The sequence below is a fragment of the Artemia sp. Qi Xiang Cuo genome, chromosome 16, assembly GCF_049724085.1.
Source record: "Artemia sp. Qi Xiang Cuo chromosome 16, ASM4972408v1, whole genome shotgun sequence".
Classification (NCBI taxonomy): domain Eukaryota; kingdom Metazoa; phylum Arthropoda; class Branchiopoda; order Anostraca; family Artemiidae; genus Artemia; species Artemia sp. Qi Xiang Cuo.
The window spans coordinates 50,679,944-50,700,842 of NC_142809.1; the positions used below are offsets into that span (position 1 = coordinate 50,679,944).

The following is a 20,899-nucleotide window of genomic DNA, read 5'->3' on the forward strand; positions in this document are numbered from 1 at the left end:
TATTTAATTCTAATGTCCCTCTCTCTAACGGATGAAAATCACAAAAGCCACCCATTAAAAATGAAATATAAATTACTAGTATAATGGCTCGTGCCAATTGGCCCTTTGTCTCTCAGCCAGGAAAATAATATATTTGGTGAAATAAATTTTGCTTTGGTGATAGAAATTTCGTTATCTGAAAGAAATTTAAAGGGAATTTTTAGAAGGGCACCTGAGCTAACTTTGTTACATTAATGAAGATTATAAAATGTAATGACGTTCTTACGTAGTCATTAGTAGTCAATCAGTAAAGACAGATCAATGTAACTTATCGTACTGTTCAAATTTTCAATTTTTTTTTTGAAAATATTGAAAAGTTCCCAAAGATCTTTTTTTCAGCCAAAAAAAATCCTGAAACTCATGTTCTTTGACTCACAGAACCTGTGGTAGCTCGGTAATGCTACATGGCTTTGTACAATGGAAGAAGGGGCTATGTAAAGGTTATTAGTGGTTACTTCAGGTGATTCAGATTTATTTAAATTTGTTCTCCTATCGCATAACTTTTTATCCTCAAAATATAAATTTAGACCCTTAAGGTCCAAACCGGTGGTGCTGATCTCCGTTTTGTGGTCCTTCAGCCAGGAATAATAAATTGTTTGGTTTGCTATCAAACAATTCTTCAACCTTATTTTCTCAATAAAATCGAAAATTTCCTGAAAAATTGATCTGTCTTCATATTGGATTGATTGATGGCTTTATCTCTGGAGTCCTTTTTCTGGGAAATAAAATAATCCTTTAGCTTTTTATGGAAAGCAGCAATTTTTTTTTTAAGATTTTGTAAATTGAAAATATTTGGCTGATCTTCGGTATTCAGCCAAGTAACAAAAAGTAAGATAGACAGAATTTTAAAGAGGATTGTAAGAACCATTTTCTATTGAAAAATAATAATTAGAAATTTTAAGAGGGAGACAAAAGGAGGAAGATATTGATAAAAAAATATTATTAAGATTAACATCAAAATGTTATGTCCCTTTGTAGTTGGTATATTAAATATATATACTGAGTATGAGAAAAAGAGCAAATTGAATCCATCTTAAGGTCTTTGGGATCACCAACTAGATAAGGTCCAGCGTTGAGGTATAGTAATTACGCTCGATTGCAAGTGCTGGATGAATGTACATTTCTTGTTACCGTTTTGGTTGTGATAGTAATAGGAAAAAGTAATTGAAATAATATTAACGGGAATGAGGAGTACTTACGGACTGAGACTCAGATAAATTAATCAAACTCAGATAAACTAGGTCCTTCTGTAATTTTGGAATAAAGGTTGCTCTTAGTAAAACGCCATAACTTTTTTTCCAAAAGCGTGTTCTGACTGTGTTTAAATAACTGTGAATAATTTATCAAAGGGTGTGATTATAGGTCATGGGAATACTTTTTTGACGTGTATAACTTTTATTTGTTTATATTTCAATAACACCATAGGTTCAATTACTACCACTACTACTGCTAACAACTTCTTGCAGCACTAAACCGCCTGACGTCAACACAGCTTTGCAAGCTTCTTCTCCATCCCAATTAAGTCAAAGCTTACCTCTTTACACCTTTCCAAGAAATTCGTATTTCCCTCAAGTCTTTCCTCTTGACATCCTCCCATTCCAACTGCGGACGACTTTCTTTCTGTTTAGCCCTAGACAGTTGAACGAAAAGGACAATCTTCGGTAATATGCCATCCTTCATCCATAGAACGTGCCCAAGCCGTCTCAACTTATCTGTCGTTGTAGGCTTAGAAAGTGGGACTGAATCACACTTTTGATGGAGCTCACTATTTGAAATACGGTCAGTCAGTTGGGTACCTAAAACAATCTGTAGGCAATTTCTCTGGAATACATCCATAAAAATTTGGACTTTCAGCGTTAGTAACATGTATTATAGAAAATTTTAAACGATTTGGGAAATGTTGACCCTATTACTTCGAAACTATGCTTCAAAATTGCTACATGATTCCTCTTTATTCCCAGAAATATTTTTATTAGAAATGAATATTTATAAGGGTTACTTGATTATTTTTAGGCGGAAATTCTTCTTCCATAACAGGGTAATTGGAAGTGCTATAGTTAATGTCTTCACTTTGTTTATAAATTTCCAAATCTGGTTAATGGAGTAATCCATTTCCCTCTTGTAGAGCAATAAGAAACACATAAATTTTTTGTTTTTTTCAAACCAGCTATGTAAATAGCAACGAGGACCACACTGCCATTTAAAGTTGTATTCCACTGTCTTATAAAAAAATTTAACTATTGTACTTCTTTTCGTTTAAAACAAGCTATGGCTATGTAAGTAAGTAAGTAATACAGCATTGAAGTTTTACAGTCCTTATTATTGGTTCCGTTCTCAGTTTCGCGGTCCTTAAGCCAGGAATGTCAATGGGAGTGAGGATTTGGGGCCAGCCATCCTATTCTGTTGCACTCCCTTCCTGCTTACTTTTCCCCAGATTTCTCCAGGCACATATATAGAGCCTGGTCGACTCCGTCAGAGTTTACAGAGATACACCACTGAGCCCGTCCCACAACAAAATAACCGGGGACACCAGGATCCGAACCCCTGCGCTTCGGACAAAGGATTCCAACTCTATGGCTATGGCTACTTCGGTTCTATGTGTTCCCCCCCCCCCAGAAAATAAACCCAGGGTATTTTCTAAAACTCCGTATTAACAGGTTTAGCAGAGTTTACTTAAAAAAAATGTCCTCGTTTACAATGCATGTTTCCATTATTATGAGAAGCCAATTGTTTATGGTTTTGGTTCATTGGGTCATTTCATTTACAAACATAGTTACTGGGCTTTTCAACTATGTTTAACAAAAATGCAATATCAAAATTTTTATTGGATGTGTTTGGGGAAATGATGGACAGAGGATTGTTGCCCTCTAATCACTTTTGATTCTTACAATAGGCACTCGAACTTTCGATTTCTAATTGAATGCACTCCTTTCGAGGTATCTACGATAACTCCTTCTACATGCAGCGCCTTGATCAGAAAAAAATCGTGTTTGGGTAACAGGCTCATATATTCACAGCATCTTCAATTATGAGAAAATTTTTTTTTTACCCCCCCCCCTCCCCTCCGAAGTTTTTTTCAATATATAAAAGGGCAAAATATGGGGGGGGGGCAGTCTCCTCCCCTATTTATGTCATCATCAATGCCTGAATATGGCATTTTTAGAAACATAAACTGACACATTTTGCAGTTTCCACAGCATTTTCTTTTATTAGCCTATTTACTCACTAACAGCCAGTGGTGCGGCTATGGGGGTAAAGGGGATAGTTTTCTTGGGCAAAGTCACGAACATTTAGGGGTTAAGCCAAAATATAATTTTAAGTATCTAGTTGGGGGTGGTGGTCAAAAATGCGTCTTCTTTTGGTTTTTGTTCAATAGACGCATAAAAAAGACTTATGACTTGAACCTCTAATATGATATTTTTAAAAATTTAAAGTAAGACTAGATGAGGGAGAGTCCCTCTGTAGTATGTCTTTTGCCTATTTTTATTCAGGTCAGGATAGCATTTCCTTTGAAATACCTATTGAATAAATCGATCTCGAAGTATCTTTGTTTTTCTTTTCGGTCACAACTTATTCAACTAAAACTCAGGAAGAAATTAAAATGGCGTTAAGATATAAAAAAGTTAAAAAGGTAATAAAAAGGTAATTCTACAAAAATTGATAAACATTGTTAGAGGCTATTTTTCAAATATGACACTACAAGATAGGTTTTGTATTGTTATTTAGGTTACAAAATGTTTGTGTCTTCTTGACTACAAACATAATACTAATTAAACTGCTGCTGCATTAAATTCAGAAAATTAGTTTCTCGACTTTTTTTTTAATAGGTTTTCTGAATCCTTACCAGTTTAACTCCCCCCCCCGTCCCTACCATAATGCTTAGATTCGTTTTGTACCTCCTGCCTCAATAAGTAACAACATATTGTAACAAAAAAAACTTCTGCTACGTGCTTCTCATAGGCTTTGCCTGATATAGCTGTCCCCTTTACCCCCTTAGCTATGCCTCTGACCGTTTGTGAGAAATAGCCTAATAAAAGAAAATACAGTCGTAACTCACAAAACGGGTTAGTTTTTGTTTCGGAAAATTCCATATTTTGACAAGACTGACAATTAGGCGAGGAGAATGTCCCCCCCCCCAGATTAAGACGAATAAGCTTGGATTTATTTCGGAAAAAACGTAGGAGGGAGGGAGCTTTGGATAATAACCCGATTCTGATCCACCCTAAAACTCGAAACTTTTTTAATTGTTGGGCATCACTTAATCAAATTATCAAGAATTTTTGTTTTACAATCACCCCTAAAATGTGAACGTTATTTTAATAAGTTAAAGTAGAAATTGCAACGTCAAGAGCGGGGTATGGAGGGGGGGGAAAGCCCCCCTTACATACGTAATAATTGTTTTGTTTAAAATTTTTATGTCGTTTTTTACTTTTATTTAAAAGAACTTGAGTTTGGTCTTGCACGCTTGTTATTATGAAATCAGAAAGATATTTTATTTTATTTTTTTATTTTATATTTCATTTATTGTGATAATTGCAAAAGTCGTTCCAAATATACAGTGATAAGTGTGGAAAACCATGTCGAAACCAAGATGAACATTCAAATCGTCATTCAACTGGAGGTCTCATGGACTCTAAGATCACTCCCTGCCCCTGAAAACCCCCCTTTCCCAAGATGTGTCTGATTAAAATTTTTAGATATCCGTCTTGCTTAAAACAATCCAACAGTTAGATAATTATAACTCATGGGATAAGGAAAATCTCCTAAGCCAGCAGGGCAGGGGCTGTTTGTGATTCAATTTTCCTATTTTTAACATATAAGTTATTAATAAAAGAATGCATATTATTTCCTGAATAAAAAAAAAAATTGGACTATTGAGTCGAAACTTTAAAGACCTGTTGAGAGGGATGTTGAACACAATCAAAAGAAACTATGTGCTTTTTCGTTATGAAAAAGCAGCATCAGCAACGTTTAAGGAATGACTGAGGGCAATAGACGTTGAAACTTTCAAGGAATGTTGAGGGGATGTTGATCAGAGATCGGAGGTCAACCAGCTCCCCTCCAATTGCCATGTTTAGGCGATCCTTCTCCCCTACATTTATAAAGTTTTAAGTTTTCATTTCATTCAAACTAGTCAAAACATCTAATTACTGTGCCTCCTTGAAATCTAGGAGAAATAGCAATTAGATAATCTACGATGTATACTAAATCATAAGACACTTTGTATATCAAGGTTACTAAAAGGCTATATGCGCAATATTTTAGGAATGGTTAAAGGAATTCACTTTGTACTTTCCGGATCACTACTGCTACTACTACTGTAGTTGTGATTGCGAATACTTACGATTGTGACTATGAAACATGTGACTACACAAGTAGTCACTATTGTGACTACTTGAAACATGTTGCATGTTTGACTTCTTGCAACTTTAACCACCTCTATTTTATACCAGTACCGTGTCCCCTATGTGTATCAAGGTTATCAAATGGGTTCACCTGCAATATCTCGGGAGCCGGAAAGGGTAAAACAAAAGTAGCTACTTTTGTGACTGCAACTGCGTCTACTTGTGACAACGACGATCTTCAACTACAACAATAGCTACTTGGGACTAAATGCAAGTGCAACAACATATGCCTGTGGCCAAGTCTATTTGTATCTGCTAGTGTGACTACTTGCAACTTCGACTAGGAGAAAAACAACCCTTAAAATTGAAGGAATCTTAATGAAAACCACACTATCGAATTAAGCGTATCATAGAACTCTACTGTAGGAGTTTCCAGGTCCTATTTTTAAAAATGTGGACTTTTGGTATTTTTGTCAAAAGACAAATCACGGATGCGTTTCGGGAGGGAATTTGACCGGGGGGGGGGGGCATGCACTTTACGTTGGGTGAAATTTCCACGGAGTAATTTTTACGTGAGGGGGAGGGGTATATTTCACAGAGGGTGAGCCAGATTTACTGGTATTACTTGAAAAACACAGAAATTATTCAATATATGAAGGGCTGTCCCTTTCTTAAGGCCGTGCTCTTGACGCTGAAGTTTGACCGTGTGTCTCAATTTTTTAAGTGTCTAATGAAACATGGGGGCATTTTAATTAGAATAGGAATCTATTTTATTTTAATTGCTAAAAGCTTTAAAGTCCATAGCCAGGGCTTGAGGATGGGGCAACCCTTCATATACGGACAAAATGTGCCAAAATTAATATGCAAATTTTGTTTTAAATTTTAATTTATGTTAAGCTAAATTTGAACCTGCATTAACTGAAAAGCGTTCTGTAATAAGTTCTCTAAATTGAAAGTAAGGCGCGACTTTTAAACTCAAAACGAACAAAAATTATTTCTTTTGTAAAAGGGGTTGTCCCCTCTTCAACGCCTCGCTTTTCAATATAAAGTTTTTATTTTTTTAAAATTAGAGTTTAGACAAATGGTCAAACTTAAGCGTTAAGAGCGAGGCGTTTAGGATGGGGAACGCCCCTTTATGTACTGAATAATTTATGTTTATTTAAAGCGTTAATGTCACTCCTTACATTCTGTTAAAAAAACTTTTTTATTTAATGACGTATTAAACTTTAATCGTTTAAATTTTTTTTATTTATGTTATTACCCAAATCTATTATGTTTGCTATGATTGTTTATTTGATTATTGTTTATCTTATTTTTTAATTAATTATTGAATATTAATTTTTGGTATTTTTTATTTTGAATTGTTACTTGAATTCTTTTTAATGGTTTTAATTTTACTATGGCTTTTTACTTTTCTTTGAAAAATTTTTTTTTGGAAAGTTTGTTTTAATTAATATGAAAAACGATCAAAATGATTTTGGTAATTGTAGAAGCATTAGCTTTTTCTGTAGGAAGGAACCTACTATTTATGACGATAGGTTTATTTTCTTCGAGATTATTTCGAGATAACGTACCAAGAAAGGAACAGGTTGCTTTTAGATTGGGAAGGGACATGTTTATCAAATTTTGACTTTTTGATAAATAATTAAGAGGCAAATGAGTCAGTAGGCCTTTCATTACTTAGTTTTATAATATATGAATAAGCATTTGATTCAGCCGAAAGTATTAGCGAAGGTCCTGTATCATGTATGGGGTTGCCGACAAATACATCGAAGTGATTAGGCTGTGCACGGGAACGACATTGCTGCGGTTAAGGTTGGAAATAAGGGTTGTAGCTTGTTTTGTATTAAATCAGGAGTTATACATGGTTGTGTTCTATCGCCTTTTTTATATTGGTCATCTTAATGGGACGAGTTGTAAAGAATGCGGTAAAGGCTATTTGAGTGTCCCCGAGGAAAATGTTATTAGAGTCTCCAGAGTTTAGTATTACAAAAATTAGTTTGAAAATTAGTATGAAGAAGACTAAGTTGCTTCAACTGGGAGCTTAACCTACCTAGGATTTTATAGCTTAAAAGTTCTATCCCTAGGGGCTGGGAGGGGGGGGGGGTCATTTTGTAGCCAAAGGTATTGGTTTGGGACAGTAACTATGCTGAATAAAATGTCAATCTCAAAATTTTGATAGGACGATTTTTGAGAGGAAAGGGGGGTGGGAGGAACCTAGCTGCCCTCTTAATGTTTTTGGCCGCTTAAAAAGGGCACTAGAACTTTTAACTTTCGTTCGATCGAGCCCTTTCCCGATATTTAGGACCATTAGTATGACACGATCTCCCCTGGTAAAAAAACAAACAAACAATAAATGAACACGAATACATGAAATTTCTTCTGACCAAAAATACAAAATTCCACATTTTCGCTGCTAGGAGCTCCAAAATATCTACACTAAGGTTCTCTGATGCGCTGAATTTGATAGTGTGATTTACGTAAAGATTATTTTACTTTTAGAGAAATTTTTTCGCTTTCGAAAATCTGACCAATTGTCTCAGGTTTGTTGCCTCTTATGGGTGACATTAAGCTGAGTCGTATTTATTCTGAATCAGCATAAAAAGCCAAATCTTCTGATATATTTATTGATAACAAAATTCCGGTCTTTAGAGTCTTAGTTACTATTGAGCCGAGTTACTCCATACTTACACTTTGTTACCACTTGTTTTAAAATTAAGAGATATTTCTTCTCTCTTCTTTTTTTTCGGGATATTGCTACAACTACCACCAAGCAATAAAGGAAACAAATCTGCACAAAATCGTCGTCTATTCCGGTCTTTTGAGAGCCCTCCCATAGAGTTCTTACTTCCTTTAAAAATTACGTTATTATTACTATACCAACTTAATTTTGATGGCTTCTTAAGAAATAAATAATAATATATGAGACATATTACTGTAGCAGAAGGGACCAACAAGGACATGAATTCATTTATTTGATAATTTTAATAAGAGAGGCAGATAAATTCAATAATATTTAGCATTACGGGGGGGGGGGGGCACGAAGGCCTCCTACCCAGTATGTCCCTAACACCCCCTAAAAAATCAAAAGGATGAATACCATCTCTTCTTCTTTAACTAGGATACAGTTACTATTACTACCAATAGTCGTTTTGGCACGCAGCCACCTAAGGGCTTTTGTTAAAATTCTTGCTTGTTTTAAAATTTACTTCATTATTCTTTTTCATTTCTATTACAAACAAATAAACTTTCATATGGGGATAAATCCATTTATTTAGACTATGAAAAAATAGGTAAAAAAGTCCAGATATTTCGGTCACATATACAGCGGCCGTCTTCAGTAGAAATACTAAAATGATAAAATTGAAACTAGCATATTTTTATAGAACAAAATAAATAACTTTTCGGGTCATTCACAAAATAATGAATTTCCGGAATATTAACTAGATTATTTTCAGAGAGAGTTCATTGACAAAGTTCATTCAAAGTCTTGATGTAAATTTACTTCTTTAATCTTGCCCAAATGTAAAACAAATTTCCAATGAAAGTGGCTAAGCCTGTCTTCTAATTGCATACCAAATGTTGAGTTTATAGATGTTTACTGGGTTGGTCTCATTTCCCAATATACACGACGTATGAAAATAATCTAGTGATTAATCCAGAAGTTCATTATTTTGTGAATGACCTGAAAAGTTATTTATTTTGTTGTATATAAATATGCTAGTTTCAATTTTATTATTTTAGTATTTCTACTGAAGACGGTCGCTGTATATGTGACCGAAATATCTGGACTTTTGAACCTGTTTTTCACTGTCTAAATAAATGGATTTATCCCCATTTGAAAGTTTATTTGTTCGTCTTAGAACGGCAGTGTGGTCTAAGAAAACAACACCTAATTTAAAAGTGTTATGTCGAAAATATTTAATTTCTATGCGTGACAAGTTTCATTTATTCAGTCATAGGGATATCTAATTTTCTTCAGTTTGACTTACTTTTTCTTATTATTTAAGTTCCATTTCATTCAAGGTAGGCTAGTTAATTTGTGCTTTAAGTTTGATTCGCCAAACGACTAAATTTGCGTAGTTTTAGATTTTCATTTTGCTCTTAATGTTTCTTGCAACATAATTTTTTATTTTTCAAAAATATTTTAAATAACTAACTAAATGAAAGTTGTTTTTGTCAAACGTCAAAATCCTTTTTTTTTTATTTTCTGAGAGGGATAATAAAATCTAGCAGACGAAATTAATCCGAAATACTAAAACACAGGTTATTAAAACGATAATACCCTTTGTTGAGCCTAGAATCTATTTGCTTCTTGCCAGTGAGGCAGTTTTAAAATAGAAGACACAAGTGCAAATTTTTGAAAAAAAATACTTGCAGTCTACCGAAATTATGGAACAAGTAAAAAAGAATAATTTTAGAAAAAAATTCCAACATATTCGGACAAATTATACAAAATCCTTTGTTTCTTATACCTGAATTTTTTTTGGAAAAATGGGATAACTATAAATAAGAAGCCCTAACAGGGCCTATTGAGCTACTTGTCTTCATCTAGAGTTTTGTTTAATTGTGTAGAACCTATAATTTACAAAACATTTAAATGTTTGATTTTTACTGTTTTCATCTAAGTTTACCAATTAAACTTCGACTAAGGATTTGACCTCAGGAATTGATTTTGTTTTTGACGATTCCCCCACTGAGTGCACCAATGACGCAGTAGTACTGCAGATTTACTTACTCTCCAACCTCAGTCACATTGACAGTAGGGGCCCACGGAAAATTTTCCAGGGAGGGGGGGGGGGCAAAAGAATAGCAGTTGTGGATGGGGCCATGAAAAATATTTTGGGATACATTTTCTCCGGAAGAATTTTCTTTTAACGCATTTGGAAGCTAAATTCCAAATAAAGACTAACTAATTTGATATGCAAAATGAAACAGAACTCAGCAACATTTGCCTGCAAAAGTTATCAATCCGCTTAGTTTTTGATATATTAAATAATTATCTATGATTATGTGTCCATCCATTATGCTCAAAACCCAGAGTAAAAGAAAATCAGACTTAAACGAAACTTACGGAAAAATTTATTGTTTTCAAAAGATTAAAACAGGTGTAGACTTGTCTTTATGCAATTTCTTAAGCCTTAATTTTCAGTAATAGCTAGATCAATAGCTTTCAATGATTCTGAAAAGCCCTAAAATGAGGTATTTCTCCTAAACTATAAACTCTCCAAGAGCCTTCAGATAAATATGGAAAAGGACAGAGTGGGTGTTGAAATATATCTCTCATCTCATTTCATTTAGTCTGAGCCAGAATAATTGAAGCGCGGCGTAATATCTTCCTTCTTATTGTAGAAAAATGTTAAGGATTTTTTTTTAATTAAAAAAGAAACAAACCGATTTACTTTATATTTCATCAAAGTATACACACCGATTTATAAGCGCACATTAGCTACCCTGAATCTAGGACGATGCGTCATTTTGTACATAGGGGGGGGGGGATAGATACATAAGAGGGTTAGTTTTAATTGCAAAGATCCCACATTAAGCCTCCCGATGAATATAGAATTAATTTTGTTTAGGAGTGGGGGGTTGTTGGTGGTGGTATTTCGTAACTGGTTTATGATCACTCTTGATTAAGTGGAATAATATTGTAGTGCACGCCTTTATCAGTCGCATTAGGTGGTGGTGGTTGTGGAGGGTAATAGCTACAATGATTCTCTGTGTAGTTTAAGATACTACTTTCACATGCCTACCGGCACAGAGGAAAAAAAGGCGAGGTAGCCCATCATATTCCTCGCTATTGATTTTTTTCTTGGGGGGGGGGACTATAGGCTATTAGGAACTTTACTTTTTTTGCAATTTGATATTTCAATATATTTCTTTTTGCATGTCTAAGGCTACAATATTCTAATTTATAGGCTAAATATAGCTACAATATAGGCTACAATGGATAACAATACTCTTCGTCCACTCAAAATTCTCTAGTAAAAATACTTTTTACTTGTAAAAGTACTTTTTACTAGTAAAAATTCTCTACAACATTCAAATTCTGTCCAAAATATTTATTGCAATCCAACATTTTAATTCTTGAACAGAAAAACTGAAAAAACAGAAAGGGGTGCTACCAATCAATGTATAGTTATTAAATTAAACAAGTAAACCAAGAGTTTCAAAAACACAAGAGGTTTTAAAGGAATTCTACTCTGTATAATACCTTGGTTGGGCCTGAACAAGTTCTTTCAACAGGAATTGACGAACAACTTCAAAACTTAAAATGGACCAAAAAATATACCTTATACGAGGAGGGCTCTCCCCTCTTCATCTGCTCGCTCTTTACTCTAAAGTTTGACTTCTTATCAAAATTCTTTAAGAAAATTTACTAAAGCACAAGGGACATTGAATAGGAAAAAGAACCTTAAAAAAACTAACAAACTCTTGCTTTACGAGCCACGATTTGAGGAGGAGAAAGCCCTCCTCAATAATGTATAATTTTAGTTCCTTTTCTAAGTTTTAAGGTTTCTGCTTACATTCAGTTGATAAACTTTTTTTTCATTCTAATTAAACTTCATGAAATGGTCATCTGAACGCAATGTTTTTCTAACGCAGGAAAACGATAAATATTTCAACGCTAGATGTCTGCCTTTTGACAGGTAGCAAGACACATATAAAATTTTTTTTTTTTTTGAAATGTAATGAAAATAGGTAAAAAGAGCTTGAAATAAAGGTAATGAAAAAGTTTAATATAAAGTACAATAAATTTTTTTTTTGTAATGAAAAGGTAAAGTATACAGTAATGTATTCAAAATAAATGTATGAAAATAAAAAATAAGTCATTACAAAAGACAATACTCCAACAAAAACTCCTAGAGTTCAGTTTTATTCAGCAATATCATGAGTTAGGGCCCTACTTTATAGTCCCAATTTCCAGGGAAGGCATGGTTCCCCTTGCCCTTGCCGAGGGCGACCATGATTGATAGGGTAGATAGAATTCGAATATGGATGGATCTTGATAGGGGAAGAGAGAAGATCAGAAGGCAAGTTGGTGCTGGAAAAGGGAAAAAGGGTGGGAAGTATCTTGGAGGACTGTGTCCGGGTTTAGTAGATGAAGTAGGATACTATTTAATTAAAATAAATTATGTACTTTTTTAGTTGCTAAAAGACTCATCGCAATGTGAAAGAAGTGCAACTTGAAAAAAAAGAAGAAAAGCCTCTATAGAAGTAAGTCGGAAATGACATTTGGATGTTATTCAGAAGACAGGAAGAGACTCAGTGACACCCAATGTAGCACAAATTCCTTATGGCGAAGTAGTATAAAAGGTAGTAGACATTGATCAGGAAAACCAATTTGTATTATTTCTTGGATAATCATAGATTAATATTGGGTATCTTAGTTATAAAAAGGGGTTGAGCTTTTTTGGAAACCTGATTGAAAGCTGATTGAAGGGTAATTAAATGTGATCGGCTGGCAATTTGTCTGTTTTTGAAGAACTAGTAACAGCTCACTGCAGTATTAAGCCGCTTGAGTCCAACAAAGCTGCGCACGCTCTAGCTCTATCCCAATCTGTCCAAAGCCTCCCTCTTTAAAACCTCCCTGGAAGTTCCCATTTCCCTTGAATCTTTCTTTACGACATCCTCCCACCTCAACCGCGAGCGACTGCTCTCCATTTACCCCAGGGCGGATTGGCGAAAAGGGCAATGTTTTGCAATAATTTTACCATAATCTTCATCTAGGATGATCAAATCATCATCATAATTTAATTTAGCGGACTTGATTCCCTATTCGTTTCCGTGCTCTTACATTACCTTTGATGTACTCCTTAGAACAAAGTCCATCAGAATGGTTCGTATAATTGTGATATAACACAACCCTGCTCAGCTCCTGATTTAATCATTTCCAACTTAGACGCAGCAAGGCTATTCTCATACTTAGCACTAATCAATTTAATTTTTTTGTCTGGCACACCATAGAACGTGTAGTGATACAACTTATATACTACTACTACTACTACTAACAACTCACCGCAGCAACAATCCGCCTGAGGCCAACACAACTACGCACGATCCTCCTCCACCCCAATATATTCAAAGCCTCCCTTTTTACACCCGCCTACGAAGCTCCCATTTTCTTTAAATTTTTCTCTACGAAGTCCTGCCACCCCAGACGAGGTCGATCTGCTTTCCGTTTATCACTAGACGGTTGGCCGAAAGAGACACTTTTTGGCAATCTGTCATCCTTCATCTGCAGAGCGTGTCCCAGGCATCCTAGCGTTTCTTATATTGTAGCCCCAGAGAGGAAGATTGAACCGTACTTTTCGCATAGCCTATTATATGAAATACAGTCAGTCAGCTGGGTACCCAGAACAATCCTTCAGCAATTTCTCTGGAAAACATCTAGCAAATCTTCATTCGCTTTTGAAGCGTCCATGCTTCAGAGCCATATTTGACCACTGTCATTACTGTAGCTTCTAATATTCTAATCTTGGTTTGCAGACTTATCTTCCTATTCTTCCAAACTTTTTTTAACTGTGAAAAAACACTCTGAGCCTTGGCTATTCTACTTTTAACATCTTCACTGCTCCCTTTATCTTTACTAATAATACTACCAAGGTAAGCGAAGCTGCCCTCCTGATAAATATTTTCGTTACCCAACGTCACCTTTTCATCTTCACTTATTCCTAGCCTTAGAGACTTAGTCTTCTTAACATTAATTTTCAAATCTATTCCAGCACCCTGAACTCGCGAAACCTCTAAAACTTCATTCATTTTGCTCACACTTTCATCTAGGATGCTTAAATCATCAGTATATCTAAGTCCAGGGGACTTTTTCCTCCCCATTTGATTCCTTGGTCTCCCATTGCATTTCCGTGCTTCTTAAGACACAGTCCATCACAATAATTCATATAAAGGGGGATAGAACACAACCCTACGTAACTCCTGATTTAATACTAAACCAGCTGCTAACCTCATTTCCTACCTTAACCGCAGCAGTGTTATTCTCGTACATAGCACCAATCACTTTAATGTATTTGTCTGGTATACCATACAAGAGTAAAACCTTTGCTAAGGCTCTTCTATCAACAAAATCGAACTAATCTATAAAACTGAAGAACAATGGTGTTTGAAAACTCAGGCACTTCTCAATTATTAACCTAAGAATGAAAATTTGGTCGACACATCCTAAACCTTTTCTAAAACCGCATTGTTCTTCTCTTAAATCTTTGTTTACGGCATCTCTCAGTCTAAAAAGTATCATATTACTACGTAATTTACTACCTACAGGGACCAGACTAATGCCTCGATAACTACCACCCTCACTTTTATCACCTTTCTTATAAAGTGGCTTAATTAAGGTTTTTCTAAAATCGTTAGGTACTTCCCCCTTTTCAAAAATCATGTTCATAATCGTCAGTAACTTATTTCTAACCTCAGAGCCACCATATTTAAGAAACTCATTTACCACCCTATAGGCACCTGGAGCCTTATTATTTTTTAATCCTTTTAGTACTGTCGCTAATTCCTCCTCACAAAAAAAAAAAAATCTTCCTTTCTGACAACACACACCTATGAAAGGGTAAGAAATCCAGCTCAGAAAAGTCAAAAATAGCAAACCACCCATCCCAAATCATAGGTTTCAGACAACACATACCTATGAAAGACTAAGAAATCCAACTCCGAAAAGTCAAAAATAGTAACCCATACACCCCATAACATAAGTTTCAGACAACATTCACCTACGAAAAACGGGAGCCCGGGGAGGGCCTTTGAGGGTCTGAGGGGGCCCTTGAGGGAACGGTGGTCCTTTGGAGGCTTGGGGGATCATTGAGGACCGGTGGCTTCCTTCAGGGTTGGGCTAGAGGGATCGGAACTCTTTGGGGCTGTGGTAGGGGACCTCACAGCACTGTTCAAATGGAACTTGTGCATTATAATGACCATTGAGTTTCACCCTCGAATCTTCTTCTAAAATCATCTTTTTAAATCATCTTTTAAATTGTCTCTAACTGTTTCACCGAAATTATTCCCTAAAATAATAATTTGTTCTGAAAAGATATAATAAAGCCTTAAAAAGTATTATAATGGGGGGCTCAGGAGCCTTTGGGGCGCCGAGGGGCTTTTTGGGAGCCCGGAGAACCTTTCTTTAACTGAACTCTCATGCAACTCAACCCTCCATGCAACCCTTCTCCCTCAAAACACTTTTCAGTCATTTCTCGTTAAATTGACAATGCACTCCAAAACATCACTTGTGTATTATGCAGTACATAATCCTGGCATCTCCTCCAAATCGCAAATCCCATTACCCCTCGTTCAACTGAATCCCTCCATGTAAGTGAACCTCTGTATAACCGAAACACTGTAAAACTGAACCCCCCATACAACTGAACCCTCGTGCTACTGAACCCTCATGCAACTCGACACCATTTACCTAAACCTCCGTGTGACTATACCCCCCCTTTAACTGAACTCTCTTGCAACTCAACCCTCCATGCAACCCATCTCCCTCAAAACACTTTTCAGTCATTTGTCCAATTCGCATCTCCTCCAATTCGCAAAAATCCCATTACCCCTTTTTTGCAAAGGTTAATCAAACACTTCCGATTGTAAAAGCATTAAAAAATTTTCCAATCACTAATTACCCCTTTTTTACCACGACATCTCCTCAAATTCGCAAAAATCCCATTACCCCTTTTTTTGCAAAGGTTAATCAAAAAAAAAACTTGTCTGCTTTTCACGTCAGAAAAACTTGTCCTTAATCAATGTCGTAGAAATGTTTACCTATAGGACCGGTATTGCGTAAATCTCTTGGCAAAGGTGTAATGACCTCTAGAATAGAATTACCTACCAGAAAAACCTGTTTGGTACGGAGGGGCCAGCAAATTCAAAAGGTCAACTCTACTTACGACACGTTATCAAAGCAGTGGAGACTTACCTGTAACCTGAAGGCCGACTTCGATATTCTTCTGGAGACGCCTGTTGAGCTGAAGGATTTAATAGACTGGATTTAAAAAAGAAACTGAGTTTCTTTTTTAAACTTTAAATTCAATATATAAAAAATTTTCTCTGATGGGGAATCGAACCCGGATCTTCCGCCTGACATGTCAGGAAGAGCCACCACTGTACCACAGAGACACTCTTTACTTTAGTTTTAGTCTCTGCAATCTATTTTGACGCAAGGAAATCCCCACAAAACTTGATATTTGGTTTTCGGAAAACAGGGAAGGAGTAATCGGATTGAGCTGAAATTTTGAGGATAAGCTCCCAGGCCCCAGGAAACCTTATCCTCGAAATTTCATCACACAACGTTAAAGGGGGGCTGTGGTGGGAAAAATTAACATGGGCTCTTATAGGAAAACGATGTTTTTCGTAAATGTAAATTCGGGGGATAATTTTTTCGGTCTGAAAATATCAAAAGGCCCTAATAGGTCAAATTACGCTTAGAATGTGTCCTCATTCACCCGGATCCGTTGCCAACTGTGGCCTGTAGGCGTGGCTGATAAAAAAAGAGAAATGAACATTAAGTGGCTATATTTGTTTTTGGGAAAACAGGGAAGGAGTAATCGGATTGAGCTGAAATTTCGAGGATAAGCTCTTGGGCCCTAGAAAAGCTTAACCTTTAAATTTCAGCCCAATCGGACAACGTTAAAGGGGGGTTGTGGTCGGAGGGTCGAAACTTCTGGCCCACTTTTACCCATGAAGATAAAGTCGAAGGGGGTGAAATTTTGCACGTTTCTTAGTTGGAACTTGCGCTACAAAATGCGATCACTGCTGTCTCTCTGCAACTGCTAGGACCGGAAATCGCTTAACATTGTGGTGGGTCGCCTCTTTAAAGAGGCACAAGTGTGCCTCCTTAATGAAATAAAACAAAATACGATAAAAATATAATAGTTTAGAAAAAAACTTGGTCTATTTATTTGCACATTAGGGGGGTTGGGGTAAAGCACAGCATATATTAAAAATGTAATCTAATCAAACCTAACTTATGTACCTTTTTTTTGCCCCTTCAACCCCAAAAAACTAAAGCTTAAATAATTTTTCACGGAGTGAGAAATACCTCACTAGGCAGAGAAAACCTATTTTTCAGTAGTATATTTGAGATTATATATGCGGTTCATGCCGTGTGTGTTCCAGCAGACCGATAAGTACCAATTACAAAAATTACAGACTGAATATAACCGTTAGTTTATTTGAAATTTCCCGCCCCCTAAAATTTCTGTACTTTAGGGAAGTGCCCCATCCTCTAAAACCACCTCTGGTGAGAAGAAAGGTTGAAAAGAAATTGTTAATACTCGCAAACTTTTTTTTAGAATCTCATATTGTACTTTTTTGCTATTCTTATTGACTTCTTGGTACGGGATCAATGTAGGGTCTGGTCCTCCATCCTCCCTGCCTCCACTCCCTACAATATATCTGCTCATAATTACACCCATTAAACGTTGATCCAACCAAACTTCAATCCTATTAAATAGACTAGAATACACATTTTTACTTGGATTTTCAAAATACATTGCATCAACATCAGTCTATTGCTGTTCTCAAATTCATTGAAAATTAATTTGTCTATTTCGAATATCTTCGTTTCATAAGGGTCAAATTTTTCATTTGACATTTAAACAGTTTAGAACTAAACAAGCCAGCAACAAATATTAACCAATCAGGGTTCAAGGTTGCATTTCGCTTGAGTCGTGGATGCTTGAAATATCAGTTGGGGAATTATCTTAGATAAGAAGGGTAGTCTAAATTGTCACTAGTTCAAGTTGGAAATGTTCAAATATCATACTCCTGGTATGCTGCAGTTAATTAGCAAAACGGAATATAAATTAGTTCAAGAAAATGGTCAGCGCATATATGGCGGCCCACCACCCAACTGGATGGGGCCCCCTCCTCCAACAGGGAGCGAAGTTTTTATTGGTAAGCTTCAGAGAGATATTTTCGAGGATACATTAGTGCCGATTTTTGAAAAAGTGGGATTTATTTATGAAATGAGTCTGATGCTGGATTTTTCTGGAACAAATCGTGGCTTTTGTTTTGTAACTTATTCAACCCCGGAAGAGGCAGCCAGGGCTGTGAAGGAACTTGATAGATTTTTAATTCGTCCCAATTATCGTCTAGGGGTCACTGTTTCGATTGCCAATGTAGGCTGTTTATTGGGGGCCTACCCAAGAATAAAAATCGAGAAGAAATCTTTGATGAAATGTCTCGGATTACTGAAAGAGTTGTTGATGTCATTTGCTACCCCGGCATTGCTGACAAATCGAAATCGCGAGGCTTTGCCTTTGTGGAATATGTAAGTTTAATTTTGTTATAGCATAGATCTAATCACAAATTACCTTCCGGGACCTAGGCTACTTTAGTATGTAGACCCATCCCTGAAAGTTTAATTTTCCTATCCAAGATAGCAAAAAGTAGCTAGGCTAAACTGGAATTTTACCAAAAAGAAATCAGTAGCCTACCACGCGTGCCTTGCCTCTAGGACTTCTTCAAAGAGCCCTTAGTTTAGCTTCAAGTGGTATGGTATTAACCTACTTTTGTCTCCCCTGCCCTTGTTGAGAGTTTATATCCCCATCCTGCTAGACTAGTCCGTTTTGAAAACTGAGGCTGAATGCCTAGGCAAATCAATTTCTTAGCTTTTAACTAAACTTGCCTACCATCTAGAGCCGTTCAAAGGGGGAGGGGAGGGTGAACAGGACAAACTTCTCTGGACGCCGTGTCTGGGGGGGGGGGGGGCTAGAGGGTTGACCAGTGATCAAATTTTTCACTTCGATTCGGCTTTTTTTGCTTATATTTGAGTAAGGAGGGGTGGGGTGCTGTAATTAATTTTTCTCCATTCAAATTTGATCTAGTATATTTAAAACTAAGGTAAATTATAAGCCTAGAACTGGGGCTGTTTAGAAGGAAAAATATTAAGAAAACAATTCTTAAAATCATAATATGCATAATAATGGTAGTTACCGCATTTTGACTGCCGTTCCACTATACATTTTCCCCAACCTCCCCTAATGTGCAAATATTATAGCCCAAATTATATGTCTTCACTGAAAGAAAGTGAAGACATATGAAATGTCTTCACTTTCTCAATCCTACGTCGATAAATGCTCTTGTGCCATATCTCATCATAATATCATAATGATGTTATGTTTTTAGCACACAATATCACAAATTATGGGAGACAGTAAAATGTGACAGGTCGAATACGACGAAACCATGCAAAAGGAGATATTCTTCAAATGGGTGACTTTGCTGTAAATCTTTGAGTGTCTTCAATTTGCTGTTTTCTAGTTACCTGGTTTTTCGTTTTTCAGGAAGAAATCGAAAGCAACAAACAAATTTGGAAAAGGAATAATAAACTAAGAGCTTCAGACATGAAAATTGGGCCCCTCAAAAAACGCCGGGGGGGGCATTCTCCCCCCCCCCCCCATGGCGCACAAATGGCGCCACTGGCTGGGACGCAGTTGCCTGGTCAGTGATTATTATAATTGGAAAGATAATCGAATGGGAAAGAAGATCAAATATTACCTTTTGTTCCTATCTAATTCCTATCTTGCAACTTAAATCAACCGGAAAAGGCCGGATCAAGTGATAGAGAAACTGAAACAAACATATTTAATGATTGTTAAGTTTCACTTTTTTGTTAAAAACAAAAAGACAATATAACAGTCAATATAACAATATAACAGTATATAACAACAGTATATAACAGTATATAACAGTATATAACAATATAACAAGACAATATAACAGTCAAGACCCTACTTAAAAGGAAATATGTATTCATTGCATTTTGCTCCAGGATCCTATATTCATTTATCTTTCAATGTATAACAATCACTATCGTCACAATTGTGCCCCTACATTGTCTAATTTTAGATATAGGATATGCACAAAAGTTTGCTGTTTGTTTTTTGTTTTTTTTTTTTCAATTTGACGCTACGATCCCACTGTTCATGAGAAATAATTTAAAAATATAATTCGAACCAACAAAATAAGTTGTGTCTATGTGTCCTATGGTTATACCCAGGCATTTTTGTTTGGGGGGGGGGCGGGATTGGCGGTTGCGATTGTGAAGTACAATTTTAAAGAGCAGTAAGGATCGAACGGTATGCCTATATGTTTATTTTTACTGTGAAATGTCTGTGTTACAAGAGACTAATACCATAATTGGTTCCCAAGTTCGAATTTCATATGTTTTTGGAAAATCTATGCGCAATATACATGAGGAAATCAAAAATTCTGAATAATTTTGTCAAAATCAACAAAACTTGGCTTAGGTAATAAATCTAAACAAGAACATATAAAAGAGTTATGCTGATAAGAAAGAAGATAGATTAGAAAGATTTTGGTGTCCTTATTTTACCAGAAAGCTGAGAAGCTACATACTTTACTCTTCAAAAAAATTGCTTATATTCTGTTTTCCAGAGGAATTGTCTAAGGATAGTTTTGACACTCGTGTGACTCACCGTATATCAAACAATAAGCTGTAGGAAAATTGCGGTTTGATTCCACTTCTCCACTTTCTAGGGCTA

At 35.9% G+C, this 20,899-nt stretch overlaps 1 pseudogene; it reads left to right on the forward strand.

Moving 5' to 3' along the window:
- The first annotated feature begins 18,139 nt into the window (after positions 1 to 18,139).
- On the forward strand, positions 18,140 to 18,667 carry LOC148943057 (putative RNA-binding protein 46 pseudogene; annotated as a pseudogene).
- Positions 18,668 to 20,899: the final 2,232 nt, after the last annotated feature.